The sequence below is a fragment of the Myxocyprinus asiaticus genome, chromosome 19 (assembly GCF_019703515.2).
Source record: "Myxocyprinus asiaticus isolate MX2 ecotype Aquarium Trade chromosome 19, UBuf_Myxa_2, whole genome shotgun sequence".
Classification (NCBI taxonomy): Eukaryota; Metazoa; Chordata; class Actinopteri; order Cypriniformes; family Catostomidae; genus Myxocyprinus; species Myxocyprinus asiaticus.
The window spans coordinates 40,666,885-40,683,521 of NC_059362.1; positions in this window are offsets into that span (position 1 = coordinate 40,666,885).

The following is a 16,637-nucleotide window of genomic DNA, read 5'->3' on the forward strand; positions in this document are numbered from 1 at the left end:
CAACATGAGGGTGTATTTCTTTCATGGAACACACAAAAAGAGATGTTTAGCTAAATGTTCTTGCTGCTCTTTTCCATAGCAATAAAGTAGATGCTGACCTGGAGCTTTCAAGCTACAAAAAGGCACCATAAAAGCAGTCCATATGACTTGTGGGAAAAAAATTAATTCACATTTTCCCTAATTTTTCTCTTAGATTCGGATGTAGATGCAGACTTTAGATTGGTGTTGTCCCTGAAAACATGACTGCCCAAACTCCACATGCCCTCAGTGGTCTTTCAAGAGCTGTCTAGCTTTTATTTATAGAAAAATAAACTGTTGAGAATTTCAAACTTTTTGCACTAAGTTTTTTGCACTACATTTTCTAGTCACCACAGCTTTAAATGTAATATTACAATTTATTACTAAGTCTTAAGTAAGATTAGTACACATTCTTGTGTATATTAACTGAAATGGACATATTCAGCTAACTTGATATTTATTACTTAACTTACCCAGGAATAGTATGTTCACTTTACTTTTAGCTGATTAGTAATTTGACTTAAGTTTTACCTTTAGGTTTGCTTTGCAAAAATAAGGCAATCGGTTTCCAAACTTATAAGTAAACTGAAGATATTAGAATTTACAGTGCATCACTACATACAAAAGAAAGAGGATGTTTAGATGAGCTCCTTTGGCTCCATTGCTGCGCTTGCAATATAATGTGGTAATGTGACACCACCCCTACTCTACACTATGTAGCATGTTACTGGAAAAGCTACACTATTATGAACATAGCTGAGCTACTGTCACACTGTTGAATACTTGGTATAGCGCTTGAGTCACATGGACCACTTTTATGATGCTTTTATTTTGCTTCTGTGTCCTTTTTGAAGCTTGAAAGCTTTTGTTGCCTTTTAAATAAGCAACCAGTGCAGTCTTCAGAATTTCTCCTTTTGTGTTCCACAGGATAAAAAAAAGTCATGCAGGTTTTTAATGACATGAGAGTGAGTAAACGGTGACAGCATTTGCTTATTATGCCTTTTAAAGGAATAGTTCACCCAAAAATTAAAATTCTCACATCCTTTACTCACCCTCATGCCATCCAAGATGTGTATGACTTTCTTTCTTCTGCTGAACGCAAACAAAGATTTTTAGAAGAATATTTCAGCTCTGTAGGTCCTCACAATGCAAGTGAATGGTGGCCAAGAATTTGAAGCTCCAAAAGCTTTATTTAGCTTTTTTCTATAAATTCTCCTCCTTGCCCAGTAGGTGGCAATATGCACAAAGAATGTGAATCGTCAAAAACAAAACAAGAAGAATGTGAATGTGGAGATTTATAGTAAAACAATGACTTAAATATTGATCTGTTTCTCACCCACACCTATCATATCGCTTCTGAAGATATAGATTTAACAACTGGAGTCTTATGGATTACCTTTATGCTGCCTGTATGTCCTTTTGGAGCTTCCATTCCATTCCATTGGTTACCATTCACTTACATTGTGAGGACCTACAGAGCTGAACTATTCTTCTAAAAATCTTTATTTGTGTTCAGCAGAACAATCAGAAAGTCATACACATTTGGGATGTCATAAAGGATAGTACATGATGAGAGAATTTTCATTTTTGGGTGAACTATCCCTTTAAGCGCATACTTCAGAAGAAGAATTGGTATTCACATATCCCAGCTTCTGTTTATTGTACCTTTGTATATTCACTAGAAAGAAAGCTTTGTTCGAACCCACTGTACATGGTCAACGGAATGAGCATCAACAATTTAGGGTTTCTCAGGAGCTTAAAGGTGGCCAGAAAGGTGTTGCAAAAGGATACGTTGCCCTTGTTTTTCCGAAATTCTCTGGCCAGATCTCGGTCTATGTTGTCCAGAAACACCGCCACAAATATTATGGCTAGAAGCCCCACACCTACATGAACCAGAAAACAATAGGTTAGAGAGTCTTGACTGAACCTTTAGAGTAATGGATTCTCTATTTTTACAATTTATGAGAAAATGTGAGTGGTCCTTGCAAAACTCAATGCTAGGGTGTTTTGATTCTTTGTCAAAGCATTGTTACGGTTGCTAAATTGTTCTGAGTGGTTATTATTGCATTGTTATGCAGTTGCTAGGGTGTTCTGGGTGGTCCTTAGGTTGATAGGGTGGTCTTGTCATGGTTGTTTAATGGCTCAAAAGAGCCTACTCCTAAGTCTCAGGTCCCTATTTCAACCCGTCTATGGTATTTTTCACCCATTTAAGAAAATCACCTAGAAAAGTAATACCATATATTTCTGTCTGTAGCAGTAAGATGCAGAAGTTTAATACTTGGGTTTGGGATGAAGAAAAAACCCCTGACCCTAAGTAATGGACCCTTTTCACAGACCTTGTTGCCATTTTCCAGGCAGAATAACAGTTAGTGGTTTAAGTACTGCCAGCATTTTCAGAGCAGTTTCCTATTTAAAAAGAAAGTTACATCAATAAAGAGTGTCTGACCATGGACCACTCAGAACGGCCACTTTAGCAACATCAGGTATGATCTCACCTTAATTCATTCTCTTTATTATATGCATAATGTTAAAGTATTACATATACAAGTCTTATTTTTTCAGTAGGTTTTGTGATGCATGAGTCCACAGTACATGACCTTACATAATGAACACATAAAGAAAATACTGTAGACACTCCCATCTTTGATCCCAATCTCGTCTGAATAAGTACATAAAATCATAGACGTCCCATGTACTGTTTATAATGGTAACTCAAACGTCGTTTGGAAAACTAATTCTGTCCAAATAGTAAAACTATACATTTTGTAAATTATTTCTTTTATAATGTCAAAGAAAAAGCCTCTTCTTAATCTCAAGATAAACTTTGGAAGAGATTGAGATACTTACATTCATTATTCACTACATATAATGAGCAAGTCTGGCCACAAATATAAATAATTGTTGCCTACCAATGTAGCAGCCTAGCAGTGTGTCCACTAGGCGTTTTGCTGGACGGGTTGTGTTTCCAGTGGTGGTAAAATTCTCAATGCACAACCCTGCTCCACAGTACTGCAAGTTCTCCTCTGGAATTTCGACTATAAACACAAATAAATGTTCAATGCATTTAAAACAGAGATTAGTCGTTTACAGCAGTGTATAAAATTCAGATCTACCTATGTTCGAGTCCTGTCTAAATATTAGGGATGACATGAGGTTGCCCCACACTGCGGAAGACTGGAAAATGAAGAAGAAGAGACCAAAGTACTGGTTTATGATGTCCTGGCTTTTCTTGTTGTCTTTTTGGCCTTGTATGTTTCCACTTATTGTGAGATAAGCGCATTTTGCAGACCAAAGTGGTGAACCTCCCAAACCCAGAATGGCAGAGGTGGACATCAGACTTGCCCTGGGAAGAAAATATTTAGGACAAAATGCTGAAATGCACTGTAGATATCCTACTAACTCTGACAGAATCCAAATCAAATCCCTGAACTTTGTATTAAAGGAATAGTTCACCCAAAAATGAAAATTATGTCATCGTTTCTCACCCTCAGGTTGTTCCAAACCTATATGACTTTCCTTCGTAGAACACAAAAGATGTTAAGCAGAATGTTCAGTCTCAGTCACCATTCACATTCATTGTATTTTTTTTTTAATTTTTTTTTTTAATCTATACAATGGCAGTAAATGGTGACTGAGAAACATTCTGCCTAACATCTCCATTTGTGTTCCAAGAAAGAAAGAAATGTACACAGGTTAGGAACAACATGATGGTGAGTAAAATTTGAGAGTTTTCATTTTTGTGTGAAGTACCCCTCTAAGACATGAGAAATTGAGTGTTTTTATTAAACAAATGTTTCTGGTTAAATTAGGAGCAAAGCTACTTTTGACTAATCCCTCTGCTTGTAAAACCAAACAAAAAAAGTACATTGACAGAATCATCGCTACAAATAATGAAGGTATACATTTAACTACATTCCGCAGTATAGCGAGGTGGTGACGTTTTTGGTTTTTTTAAGTAATGTAGCTTAATTATTTCTTCAAGGCTTGGGATTTGGACACATTTTCTCTCCCATTTGCACAATATTATCAGTGATAATGTGTTTTTAGCTTTCTCAGTATCTGTGCAAGTATTGTTGATGAACAAATCATCAATGCAAAGTGCAAAGATATGTACGCACCAGCCTGGCGATAGGTTTCCAAAAGAATATGCCACATAACAACCCATGGAAATAACGATGGTCCATTTACAGCCCAGATTTTTTATCATTATGGGAGGCAGAAACATCGAGGATAGAATGATGGCTCCATAGATGACACTGAGAGATATAACACCCATTCCTTCCTCTGCATTCAGACTGCTCTGTAATATACAAGTTTTTCTCAAAGGAATACTCCAGGTTCAATACAAGTTAAATAATGTCAACATGATGTTGATTAACACACAAAAAAAAAGAAATACAAAAAATCAAGGTTACAGTCAGACACTTATGATGGAAGTGAATGGTGCCATTTTTTTTTTTCAGTTTTAAATACAGAAATGTGAAGCTTATAATTTTGTAAAAGCACACATGAATTCTTCTGGTACAAGTTGTGTATTATTTGAGATGAAAAGTTGTTTAAATCGTTGTTTTAATGTTTTAGGGTTTGCTGTGATATGTCCTCATGGCAACGAAGTTGTAAAATTGGATGTAACATTACACAGAAAAGATTAGTAAGCGATTTTATGCACTAAAATCATGTTAACATGCATATTGTTCACATCTTGTGGCTATACATTTGAAACAGGCAGTATTTCAACATTTACAGATTGGCCCCATTCACTTCCATTGTAACAAGTTCCATTGGGACAAGTTGAAATTCATTTCTGTGGTAATCAAAATTATTCCACAAATGGTGTCAGTACAGCATAACTTAAACCTGAAATATTCCTTTAAATATCCATGGCAAAGACATTAACTAAATACACATACAAATCGATACCAATAATGCGCTCATTTGTGCAACAAAGATGCAACATAACATGGTTGAGAGTTTCTAAAATATCATGTTATCCTGTATCTGGTGGCAAAAGCCAACCCTTTTATCCAGTTCAAATGTTACAATACCGCAACACAATCTGTGATTGGCGATATTTATATTTGTTACCTGTAAACTTTGCAGTCCTCCATATGCTGTGAATAAGAGCAAAAATCCAAAAGAAACCACAAGTACATTTTTAGTATTTCGACTTATCATTTTTGCAGGTCTCAAATCCCTTGAACACCTCAAACGGAATACTAGAGGAATCCTAAATGTCCAGAAAGTCCTGTTAAAATGTTAATGGATTATGGATTGACTCACATCCAATTTGTACAGAACTAATATAGCAAACCTGACTATGCTGTAGGACAAAGTTCAATGTATTGGAGTCATAAAGGTATTTGGTAGCTTATTTGGATGACTAAAGCTGGGTCAATGAAATCCCTTATCAGTCACTAAAATATGTTTTTAAGTTTTCTCACGAGCTTTAAGTTTGGACAAGCAAAAGCTTTGTGAGTTGGAAAATGCATTTTAACTGAAAACATTGAAATAAGGTCAAAATATATATGAATGATTCTTGTGTTTGTTTCTTGAGATTGTTATTGTCAAGTGAAATGTTTTTATGAGATCAGAGTGTTTATTGTTTTATCATGCTCATCTCTCACGTGTAATTGGACATCTGTAAATGTAGAATTGTTTGCCAAGGAGTAAATGTGCTGCAAATTTTTAACTGTAACATATTTAAAAGACAGGTTTTATGGTTTGTGCATGGTCTGTCCTCTCTAAATCTGCAGACAAGAAGATACTTTTAAAGTGCTGACTGTTTGTCTTGTCAATTTTAAGCATTTTTGTCACATGCTCAATGGAATGGCAGTGAAATGCTTTTTTTCTGCAAACTTCAATGCTGCTTCTAGGTAGAGTGAGCAGGACAGTGTCTGTTGCGATATCACATAGGCTACTGCATTTAAAGTGACTTACAATACACTTATTATTGGGACAGTTTCAATGAATAAAAACATGGACTTAAGCGTCTAACGGCACAGTTGAGATAGTTCAGGGATCGGCCCTTGTGGATTTTCAACCTGAAACCTTTCGGTTACTAGCCCAGATCTTTAACCACTTACTAGTTGCTACACCACTGACTTGTGCACCTGAAAATTTAGTATCCATGACAACACTGTGAATGGACAACATTCAAAAGTAAAGTAAACAAACTTTCTGGATGTGAATTGCTAATCTCAAACAGCCTTTAGTGGCAGTGGTTTTTAATTATTTATATTCTGCTAATACACTGAAAAAGTGGTAGGCTACCCTGCAATTGTTAATTCAAAGATATATGTCTACCTGATTGAAACAATTAAATGGACAGTTCACCCAAAAATGAAAATTATCTCATTATTTACTCACCCTCATGCCATTTCAGATGTGTTTAAGGCTTTCTTTCTTCTGCTGAACACAAACAAAGATTTTTAGAAGAATATTTCAACTCTGTAGGTCCATACAATGCAAGTGAATGGTGATCAGGACTTGTAGGTTCCCTTGCAATAAGGTTTGCGTGCACTCGGAATAGTTTTGCGTTCCATCGCAATAAATTTACCATGGTTTTACTATAGTAACTATATATTAACCTTGATATTTGTAGTAAAACCATAGTAATAATAGAGGAAAATGAAAACTATAGTAATAAATTCATAATTTTGTGGTTATTATGGTTTTACTACAAATATTTGTGGTAAAACAATAGTAACCACAAGAATTACCATGGTTAAGCTATAGTAAAACCATGGTTACTATATGGATATAGTATACTGTGTTAAGACCATGGTTCAAAACATGGTTAGCCTACAACATTCATGGTTACTACAATATTACTATAGAAAAATGATTTCAGCCAAAAACTATGGCTACTACAGTCTACAGATTAAACCCTTATAGTTAAACTATGGTATTTGTATAGTAAAACCATAACAACCATATTAATATAATTACTATAATATTAATTTTCCTGTATTATCACTATGGTTTAACTATCATGGTTAAAATATATTAATCAAATATCATGGTTAAAATATGGGTACTGTAGTAAAATATGGTTAATTTATTGTGAGGGAATGCAAACCTTTTGCAAGGGCACGCAAAACTTATTGCGGAGGAACACAAACTATTGCGAGGGAACGCAAACCTATTTCAGAAAAAAAAATCCCAACCTGTCCTCTAAGGGGCTCCGTAAGAAACAGATCAATATTTAAGTCCTTTTTTATTATAAATTCTCCTCCCTGCTCAGTAGGTGGCGGTATGCACAAAGAGTGTGAATCGCCAAAAACAAAAGAAGAAGAATGTGAAAGTGGAGATTTATAGTTAAAAAGGACTTAAATATTGTTCTGTTTCTTACCCACACCTATCATATTGCATCTAATGACATGGATTTAAGCACTGGAGTCATATGGATTACTTTTATGCTTCATTTATGTGCTTTTTGGATCTTCAAAGATCTGGCCACCATTCACTTGCATTGTATGGACCTACAGATCTGAGATAATCTAAAAATCTTCGTTCGTGTTCAGTAGAAGAAAGAAAGTCATACACATCTGGGATGGCATGAGGGTGAGTAAATGATGAGAGAATTTTCATTATTGGGTGAACTATCTATTTTACCAAGAAACTACAAGAAATTAGAAATTAAATTTTAGGTGTATACAGTATACTTTTTTTTTTTTTTTTTTTGGTATGACCAGCTGGTAGATAGTTTGTTCCTTTACCACGTTTTTTCCACACCCTTATGCATTATGTAATCAAAACATCTATTTATATATGGGGTTGTATTCATTATTTACTTTATACAAACCTTGAACTTTTGTAGCCATCATAAAAAATTATGTTAGACTGTTAAACATTACAGCCTATGTTTCAGATATATTGTATTTATTCAATAAAGTATGAGGGGTTGATATAGTGAATATAGTCATGCTTAAAGGGCTTTGTGGGGCACATCACGTGGCAGATCCTTCAAGCCATGACTATATTAAAATATGTATAACATACCTATAATATGCGCCTAGTGCCGTTATGCTTTAATAAAAATGGCTACTGCATAATTATACTATTAAGTACAAACATTTTCATCAAAACATTATTTTATATGCAACTTCATAAAATGCCATCCTTTCGCTTGAAGATATATTCTATGACGAGGTAAACAGTAAAACAGCAAAAAATAAAAATAAATAAATAAAAATTAAAAATTAAAAAAAAAAGAAAAAAAAAGCCATTTGATATAATTACGAGACACAGTTGTCCAGCATCTGCGAAGAGCATCAAAAACTAGCATGGGTGCAATAACGTGCAGTATTTTCACAAAGTTTAATTGCATAGGTCTAAGTTAAATTTAAATGTATATTTATATATTTACGTTTAGCAGGGAAATTTACAGCGCAAATCATAGTTACTCCAGGGCTGCTTGTGCTTCAGCATTAGACGCTGGAAATATCCCGCCCCTTACTGAAACGGAAAATATGATTGGTTACCAATATCCAATCGCGTCTGAAATGGTCGTTCTGATTGGTGGATCAGATTAGTCGGACTGTCTGTCTTGCCTGTGCCATCGGTTGCTCTCCCGCCTCCCGCTTATTAAAAACACACACAATTCACTCACCGGTGCTGCGGCATCGCTAGTAGATTCAAAAAGTTCCGGGTCAAAAGCCTAGTCGTTGTTCTGGCGGCCATATACGCAGGGCTCGAGCTGAGGGGGGATGAAAGGGGATGGCATCCCCCTTGTTGCAAGAAATATAAAAAAGTATCCCCCTTGTAAAACCACCATTACCCCCTTACCATTCCCTTTAGATCAACTGTTTTATATATTACTTAGAACTAATCATGCAAGTAAAATCCTGCATTTTCTACATTTGAAAAATAGCAGACTTTAAATAAGGGCGATTAGCTGGTCAGATTTTATTTCTACATGTGAGGTTGCCAGATTTGTATAGATGAAATCCCCCAATTAGATCTTGATACTTGTACAGTTTTGATATATTCTGGGAGGGCGACGCCCCGCAATCTGGCAACCTTGAGCGCGCGAGCTCTCTCTCCACTGTGAAAAGACGCTGGTTGTCGGAAAACACTGGCAAACATGTCGGAGTTTAGCATGGGTTGATTTGTCCTTCCTAGTGTTCACTTGAAACTTACGCCACTGAAGGTAATACACGATTTCAAAAGTTTCGCGGACTTTCAAAAATGGCCAAGAGAACAGATCAAGGAATTATTTAGCCTTTCATTAAAAAGAAGAGAACAGAATGTAAGATATTGCTATGACGAGTGTACAGTTAAAAATGTGCATGTTTTTATTTCAAACAATTTTCAGGGTTTCGCCTATAAAACGCTATATATATATATATTTCTTCTTTTCACAAGATTCATCATAAAATACAATAACGGAGGGTAACAGGTGCATGTTATGTCCATGTGTTCTAAGGGTTGATGCTAATACAGGTGCATCTCAATAAATTAGAATGTCGTGGAAAAGTTCATTTATTTCAGTAATTCAACTAAAATTGTGAAACTCGTGTATTAAATAAATTCAATGCACACAGACTGAAGTAGTTTAAGTCTTTGGTTCTTTTAACTGTGATGATTTTGGCTCACATTTAACAAAAACCCACCAATTCACTATCTCAAAAAATTAGAATACATCATAAGACCAATAAAAAAAACATTTTTAGTGAATTGTTGGCCTTCTGGAACGTATGTTCATTTACTGTATATGTACTCAATACTTGGTAGGGGCTCCTTTTGCTTTAATTACTGCCTCAATTCGGCGTGGCATGGAGGTGATCAGTTTGTGGCACTGCTGAGGTGGCATGGAAGCCCAGGTTTCTTTGACAGTGGCCTTCAGCTCATCTGCATTTTTTGGTCTCTTGTTTCTCATTTTCCTCTTGACAGTACCCCATAGATTCTCTATGGGGTTCAGGTCTGGTGAGTTTGCTGGCCAGTCAAGCACACCAACACCCTTGGTCATTTAACCAACTTTTGGTGCTTTTGGCAGTGTGGGCAGGTGCCAAATCCTGCTGGAAAATGAAATCAGCATCTTTAAAAAGCTGGTCAGCAGAAGGAAGCATGAAGTGCTCCAAAATTTCTTGGTAAACGGGTGCAGTGACTTTGGTTTTCAAAAAACACAATGGACCAACACCAGCAGATGACATTGCACCCCAAATCATCACAGACTGTGGAAACTTAACACTGGACTTCAAGCAACTTGGGCTATGAGCTTCTCCACCCTTCCTCCAGACTCTAGGACCTTGGTTTCCAAATGAAATACAAAACTTGCTCTCATCTGAAAAGAGGACTTTGAAACACTGGGCAACAGTCCAGTTCTTCTTCTCCTTAGCCCAGGTAAGACGCCTCTGACGTTGTCTGTGGTTCAGGAGTGGCTTAACAAGAGGAATACGACAACTGTAGCCAAATTCCTTGACATGTCTGTGTATGGTGGCTCTTGATGCCTTGACCCCAGCCTCAGTCCATTCCTTGTGAAGTTCACCCAAATTCTTGAATCGATTTTGCTTGACAATCATAAGGCTGCGGTTCTCTCGGTTGGTTGTGCATCTTTTTCTTCCACACTTTTTCCTTCCACTCAACTTTCTGTTAACATGCTTGGATACAGCACTCTGTGAACAGCCAGCTTCTTTGGTAATGAATGTTTGTGGCTTACCCTCCTTGTGAAGGGTGTCAATGATTGTCTTCTGGACAACTGTCAGATCAGCAGTCTTCCCCATGATTGTGTAGCCTAGTGAACCAAACTGAGAGACCATTTTGAAGGCTCAGGAAACCTTTGCAGGTGTTTTGAGTTGATTAGCTGATTGGCATGTCACCATATTCTAATTTTTTGAGATAGTGAATTGGTGGGTTTTTGTTAAATGTGAGCTAAAATCATCACAATTAAAAGAACCAAAGACTTAAACTACTTCAGTCTGTGTGCATTGAATTTATTTAATACACGAGTTTCACAATTTGAGTTGAATTACTGAAATAAATGAACTTTTCCACGACATTCTAATTTATTGAGATGGCCTGTATTTGTCCAGATCAATTCAATTAAAAATGCATAAAAAATGCAATTCAAGCAAACCATTTAATTGAATACTTCTATGATGAGCATATTTTCAATTTCTGAAATTGTAACATATTGATATTTTTTCTGGGGCTTAAAATAAAAAAGGTCATGTGGTGTCCAGAGACAGTAAAGTCAAAGTCTCATTAAAAAGTCAAATTCCTGAAAAAAAAAAAAAAATAAAATAAAATAAAAATTTATTTTGGTATGACTAGTGCAGAATAATATTTTATTGTTATTTCTTGAAAAAAAAAAAAAAAAAGCAGTGAAACAATTGTGTTTTAAAATATTTAAAAACGCTTTTGTCCAACAAATAAAAGTAATCGGGCGTAACCAACATGTAGGTTTATGTTGACCATAAAAACCATAAAACAGAGCGGACACCTTTAGACCCTCAAGACTGCACTGTAAAAAGTGATTCATGTTTCAAGTAAAGCTGATTAAAAAAATTAACATGAATGTATAAATATTATGGATATTTTATATTTGAAATGATGACCTTGCAATGTATAAAAAATGTTGGGTACATTTAACTACTACATTTAAGAGAGAAGACAACTACTTTATTTTGGGGAAATTTGTGCAGTTTTGTGGTTTAATTCATGGACACCAATTCAACTAATAAAATTAAAAAAGAATACTACCTAATTATTTTGGGAAAATTTGTACAATGTTGTGGTTTAATATATGGACACCAAATCATTTGAAAGTGCACAACTGCTAATTTGACGACTTTTTGGCAGACTGGTCGACATGTGTACACGCTAAAAGATAAGCCTTAATAATTTGTAATTTCCATTTATTTCTTAATTTTCTTGTTAAATGTTGACCAGGTGTGTTAAATCCAGTTCTGGAGCGCCACATCACATATTTTGCCTGGCACCCTTATTTTATATTCCCAGTTTATTTCGAAGCCTGTCCTGATGAGCTAGTTGAATCAGGTGTGTAAAATAAGTGAGATATCTAAATGATCGTTTATGATACCTCTTTTCTTCACCCATTCGCGCGGAGACGGCACATATGGTTATGCCATGTTAACTGTAACCCGAAAAAAAAAAAAAGACAATTCAAGATGTGCTTCAAAAACGGTTTGAAAACCAACGTGATCAGACTAAACAAATTGTCACTGTGTGCTTTATCTCAGTTCTTGTACATTGAGAACTTTGTTCAAGTTACGCTAGGGTGACCGGATGTCCCGATAAAACCGGGCCAGTCCCGATTTTACGGGCAGTGTCCATCCCGATGGTGTTACAGAACTTCATTTGCTGTGCTTTTTTATCATGAGCAACTTGCAACATATAATGAGAGAAACATTAATGCCTGCAGTCTCATAATCAGTGGTGCTGATCTTTCCCCCTCAATGCTGCTGTCTGTCAGCCCAGTATTTTTACCAAGCTTTTTATGGGCCATGCGTTCCCGCACCGATAAAGATTAGAGTCTTATTTTCTATAATATGCCCTGAGGAAAAAAACAGGTAAAGGTAGTCCGTAAACTTTAAACCAGTATTTTTCAAACATGTTCTTGGAGACACACAACTCTGCACATTTTTAACCCTTATTTAACACACCTGATTGAAATCATCACTCCATGACCTGATCTGGGTGTCAGATAAGGGGGACTTACAAAATATGCAGAGCTGTGGGTCTCCAGGAGCAGGATTGAAATCCCCTGGTCTAAAGTGGTTGTTTAAGACTATAAAATGAAAAGGCAGTTGGTTAAGCTTTATGGAAGAGAAAAACCGCCTAAATTAAAAATAAATTTCCAAATAAATATAAAAAAATAAAAAATGTGTACATATAAATAAATGTATTTTCAGGACCCTGTTGCTTGATAAATTACTTTGGTGAGGAGGAGAATGATCTCTTCTAAAAGCACGATGCAAGTACCTGAAACTATTATGAAAATGTATGATGTTTTCCACACACACACACAGACACACACACACACACACACACACACAAAATGTATTAGTACTTTTGTCTATTTAAAAAAAAAAAAATACTCAGCTTCATGTCTTTCTAAACCGGGACGAGTTTCTCTCTGTGAAACACAAAAGGATGTGATAGGTACAATACACTAGTAATAGTTTTGACTAGTGTTCATTGTTACAGCCTGGTAACTTTTAACAAAACTTTATCTGATGAATTTTGTGCACCCCCTCAAGAGTTGCATTGCAGAAAGCAAGTCAGAATGGATTTTATGAATGCAGTCAAAGAGTCACAATGTTTACACTTTTCAGAGAAATCAGACAACATATGGTTTACTAATAGTTGTCTCAGAATATTAAAATGAGATACAAGTATTTTAACAGAAAAAAATACATGCAACACTTTTTAAAATGCTGACATGCTAGAAACACTTGTGTGTTTGTGTTCTATAGTGCTCTAGATGTTCAGCAAGATCTCTTGCAGAACTTAATGAAAATTACTGTCAGCACAAGGGGTGAGCAGAAGGACTTCAGCATCATTTTGGAGGGGGTCCAAGTCATGACTGGGTTGGAAAATATGGCTAAAGCCTGTGCGATTCTTCTGGGACTCACATATGCCCTTAACCTCAGCTATCCCAAACAACTGAGGTATACATTTGAGGCCTTTCAGAAGATCTTATTAGAACTGGATGTATGCAAGTTATCCACCAAAATGCAAGCACTTAAAAACAAACTTATTTTATAGTGTTTTGCAAGCAAAGCCTTTTCTTTGTTTTTCTGGACCAGGTTTTGGTCCAGAATGCACTGAATAGAGGGATTTGTTCTTAAAGTTCAACATTAATACAAGCTTATAGCAAGTATCACTGTCATTGGTTTTGCAAGACAAGTTGTTTACCAAGTTTTATTCCAGAATAGTTTTTTTTTTTCCACAAAAACAATTCTGTTTAGAGACATGTTCTTGGAGAATGTTATTTTAACAGCAAGTGTGGGTATAGTCCAGTCCAGTTAGCCAAGTGTCATGTATGGCATTTTCAACACACTCTCATGGCGAAATTGTCAGGATTCATCGAACTTTTCTAAATTTGGCTAATTCGTTTGATATCGTGCGACTGCACTCATTTGAATTCCTACGACTTTCACTACAGCCAATGACGTCGCTGGACATCATTTCCATCTAACACGTGACACTTTTTTCTGTCATACAACAGCTTCCTATCATGTTTACACTCTCTACTGATTGGCTAAGTTTAGATAAGGGGTTTGGGTAAGGGCATAATTTTAATAAGCATGTCCTAAATGCCTTGTGTGCGGAACTCGCGCTTCCGCATTAGACATCCTGGAATTTGCACGTGATGAAGTCGTACGAGTTTATGCAAACAACATCGTTCGAGACCATAGGAAATAGCCAACTCGTAAATTATGTACGAATTTTCATGAGATCGGGTTGGCATTTTTGTTTTTGGAAAACATTTAAAGCTTTGAGATTTTACCTTGTTTTTAATGTCTAGCAGCTTTATATCATGGATGTGTTCTTTTTGAAAAGTTCTTTTAGGATATGTTTTATAGCCTAAAGGAATAGTTCCCCCAAAAATGAAAATTCTCTCATAATTTACTCACACGTGTGCCTTCCCAGATGTGTATGACTTACTTTATTCTGCAGAACACATACAAATCACAGATCTCACCTCTGTAGGGCCATACAATGCAAGTAAATCATGCAAGGCTCAAAGCACAAAAACATCATTAAGGTAATCCATAAGACTCTGGTGGTTAAATCCATTAAAACATTTGAAAATTACACTCTAGTATTTTAATACCTTTTAAATATGATAAATTCATTGAAAAATACTTTTGAAGCTATCTAATCAGTTTTGGGAAAGAACAGACTAAAATAAAACTCCTTGCTCATGATCGCCAAGGAGACTGCTGATGTCATAATTCATATAAAAATGAGTTATAGTTTGGTATTTTCTCACCCCAGACTCATTGGATTACTTAAGACATGAATTAAACTACTAGAGTTATATGGATTCATTTTAGGCTGTCTTTGTGCTTTTAAAATCCTCAAAGTTTTGTTCACCTATCACTTGCATTGTAAGGACCTATTTTAACGCTTTAAAATATAAATGATAAAGCGTTAAAAAAAATGCATAATGTAAAGTGTTTTAAGGTGGTAAAATGGCACTTTTATAATTTGTAAGCTTATAAAAATGACTAAATTAGCTTAATATCATTAGAAGAATAAAGCATGTTAGATTTAATTAATGTGATTTCATAAAAAAAAAAAAAAAAAAAAAAAAAAAAACAAGGCTTAATTACTAATTAATTTGGATGACTTCACATGATTTTTTTAAGGAAATTCCATTAAAAAAAAAAAACAATGCTTAATTACTAACTAATTTGGACGATTTCACATGATTTATTTAAGGAAATTTCATTTTAAAAAACAAGGATTGAAAAGTTCTTAAAAATATTACGTGTAATATTGTTATCATACTTTTTTTAAGTAGTTATCACATAATACTTTTTACAGTGTGAGTGTAAATTAAAAAAAAAAATCTGATATTTATTTTGACATTTTTATCAAAAGGCACATTTTGGGGGCCTGGGTAACTCAGTGGTAAAATACGCTGACTATCACCCCTGGAGTTCGCTAGCTCGAATCCCAGGGCGTGCTAAGTGATTCCAGCCAGGCTTCCTAAGCAACCAAATTGGCCTGGTTGCTAGGGAGAGTAGAGTCACATGGGGTAACCTCCTCGTGGTCGCTATAATGTGGTTCGTTCTCAGTGGGGCGCATGGTGAGTTGAGCGTGGATGCTGCGGTGGATGCCGTTAAGCCTCCACACGCCCTATGTCTCCGTGGCAATGCACTCAACAGGCCACGTGATAAGATGCGCGGGTTGGCGGTCTCAGACGTGGAGGCAACTGGGATTCGTCCTCCATCACCCGGATTGAGGTGAATGACTACACGACCAAGAGGACTTAAAAGCACATTGGGAATTGGGCATTCTAAATTGGGTGAAAAAGGGGAAAAATCCCCCCCCCCCAAAAGGCAAATTTCGTGAATTTGGGTGAAAAAGGCAAAAAGTCATGTGGTGTAATCCTGAGAAAACTTCTTGATAATTTTGACTCAAAAATTCATTATATATATATATATCTTGGAAAATGTGTTTGAAAACTTTTAGAAATTAATGATTAAGTTGTTTATACTCTCATGTATTCAAGGTGCAAGTATTATAATACATTTTACTTGATGGTTCACCACATGACAATTTTAAAGTTTAAATTTGTTTTGTAGAAAATCCTATAAAGGTTTTAAAAAAATGTATTAAACCAAATTGGAAACAAAGATTACATTTCTGAGAACAGAAATATATGTACGTATATATATATATATATATATATATATATATATATATATATATATATATATATATATATATATATATATATTGCGCTTGGGGAGTTGAAAAATATCTCTCACATATCCACTATTGTCTATATACAATTATAACACCCTCTAAATGTTGCCCTAGAACTGAAACGAATGCAAGTATGATGAATAAAAATAGACCATGACGGAAATGTTAGAATTTTTTCTGTCAGAGTGATAAAGATTGGGAGCTCACACGAC